The following is a 2,395-nucleotide window of genomic DNA, read 5'->3' as shown; positions in this document are numbered from 1 at the left end:
AAGGGGGATTAGCCCGGGTAGGGGGTACTCGCCAACCCCCTCCCAAGGCGTCTCCGACCTACAAGCCCTCAGTGGCCCGCCGGCACCCCCCGGCCCCAAAATCAGGCCCACACAAAACCTCCCCTGCCTTCTCCAGTCGGCCGAGCGCAGAGCGGGAGCGGCCAGGAACCGAGGTTTCTACTGGGGAAGAAGACTAGCTGCTTGGTTGTCAGGGGCGGAGAGGGGGACAATGCTATGGCTGGATTCGCGAATTTGAAGGGTCACAGGTCCCAGTCTGCGGGGAACAGATCTTGGCGATATATTTTGGTTTTGGCTTTTTTTTTTTTTTTTTTTTTTGGCTGCGGGAGAGGAAAAAAGCGGCGATGCGACGTGCGACTTCAAGATAATAAGGGAGTGTCCTTTCACGCCCAACAGCAAAATAGTTTCTCGTGTTGGGGAAAGGGGGTCGCAGCGAGGTGTTGTTCATTCAATTATTTTTCCTTTCTAAATCTGCAGACAGCTGAATGAAGTCGGCGCGACTAGCGGGAACCGAGGAAAGGTGGCTGCGCCGCTCCACTCTACAGGTCACAGCGGCTCCGGGACCAGAGCATAACCGCAGCCCCTCCCCACCCATTCCGGGGCCTGCCTCAGACCCCGGGCGGCTCGCTCCGCCCCGCCGCGCCTCACAACATCTCCCGCTGCAAATGGCCCAATCCGGAGACGCGACGAGAGAACACGAGCCAATCAGGGGCTGCTGACTCAGGCTTCCCTCCACCCTTTGCCCCTCCCCTGGTAGGAAAAGCCGCCGCCCCTCTGTCTCCCCTTCCCACCCCCCCACCCCGCCCCACCACCCCCGGGGAGGTGGCTCACCGACCCGCTCGCATCCTCCCGGGGCTGGAGTGGGGTAGCCCGCTGAAGCGGCGGCGTTTGTCACCTTGTCACCCTCATCCTCACTCTCTCCCAGACACACCCCTACTCTCTTTCCCAGTCCTCCTGCTGGTGCTGTTGAGGGTCATTTGTATCCTCACTCCAGCGGGGGACTGCCAGCTATTGTGTCTGATCAGCTGCCACCACCATCCTGAGGGAAAAAAGGGAACAAAACCAAGAAGCTACGGGGTCTGCTTACCTATTCCTTCTTACCACACTACCCCCTGAAGATTTTAAGACACCTCCCCATCCCCTGCTCCCCGCCCGCTGCCTGGGGTCCTGTTTCTCCATGAGGAAAAAACCAAACAAACAAATAAAAACACACTCCCTGGAGCCTGAATACCTGTGCCTTAGTTTTTAATATTCCTCAGAGTGGAAGGTGTCAAGAATTGAGAATATACAACTAAATCCTCAGCCTCAATTAGAGGAAAGACTTTGACTGGATCATATTTATATGGCCATGAAATTTGCATGTTCGTGACAGCCCCTGACAAAACTAGTCAGCCAACAACAAAGAGAGAGAGAGAGAGAGAGAGAAAGAAAGAAAGAAAGAAAGAAAAAGAAAGAAAGAAAAAAAAGAAGAAAGAAAGAAAAGGAAGGAAGGAAGGAAGGAAGAAAGAAAAAAGAAAAGAAAGAAAGAAAAGAAAGAAAGGGAGAGAGAAAATAGAGGAAATGCCTGCCAGTCATTTGGTAATTTACTGAATAGCCCACTGGGCTATAGCAGTATCCAGTTCTAGATACTGTTGAGTAAATTAACAAGAAGTGAATAGACATGCAGGGTTCAAGTAGTGTACCTCTAGTGGGCTTATAGAATATGTCCAGAAAGAAAAAACAATTTCAAGCACAAAACAGCTCCTTACAAATGCAAATGAGCATGCATGGCTAAACTGAGTCTTCATAGCTGAGGACATCTAGGGTTAAGATTTTTGCAATGGAAATTTTTATAAATGTTGATTTTGAAAAAGATTTTCAGTTTGGTAAAGGAGAGTAAATATTGGCCATGGATGGAGACATGAAAGGAGGTAAACACATTTTAGAAACTGTAGGAAAATAACATAACCTAGAAAGACATTTCTATAAAAGGTAAATGGAAGACTCAAGATTACAGTCTAGCTCCATCAATCTACCTTGTGAGTTAAGGCAAACTATTACTTCCGTGTATAAGTATTAGAGCTATCAAGTAATAATACTGACTGCCATCTATATAGCACGGCCTCTGTGCTAGGTGTTCCTCCAAGAGCTCTACACACAACTTCATGAGATAACTGTGTGACAGAGCCAGGAATAAGCCCAGAGGGTCAGCTCCAGAGTCCATGCTTTTCTCCACAACACTGTACTACCTCTACCATGTTTTTTAACAATAATAACAGCATTAACTAACCTTTACTTAGCTTACTGTGTCCTAATTATTGTGCTTTGTGGGTAACTAATTTAATCTTACCTCTGGGTTAGGCATGATTATGATGTTCCATATTGGGGAATGTTTTTA

General features: G+C 48.2%; 1 long non-coding RNA gene across 2 annotated transcripts; it reads left to right on the top strand.

Annotated features, from left to right (window-relative positions):
- Nucleotides 1-6: 6 nt before the first annotated feature.
- On the top strand, nt 7-1,246 carry LOC112839091 (uncharacterized). Of its 2 annotated transcripts, none has more exons than XR_012376059.1 (2): nt 7-771; nt 968-1,246. It is a non-coding gene; the product is annotated as an uncharacterized lncRNA (long non-coding RNA). The 2 variants fall into 2 exon arrangements; XR_012376058.1 differs by having other exon boundaries at nt 944-1,246.
- Nucleotides 1,247-2,395: the final 1,149 nt, after the last annotated feature.

This window comes from Callorhinus ursinus, unplaced genomic scaffold (genome assembly GCF_003265705.2).
Source record: "Callorhinus ursinus isolate GAN/ISIS: 27379988/994484 unplaced genomic scaffold, GSC_fseal_2.0 scaffold63, whole genome shotgun sequence".
NCBI lineage: Eukaryota > Metazoa > Chordata > Mammalia > Carnivora > Otariidae > Callorhinus > Callorhinus ursinus.
This window is presented reverse-complemented; position numbering and strand designations above follow the sequence as displayed.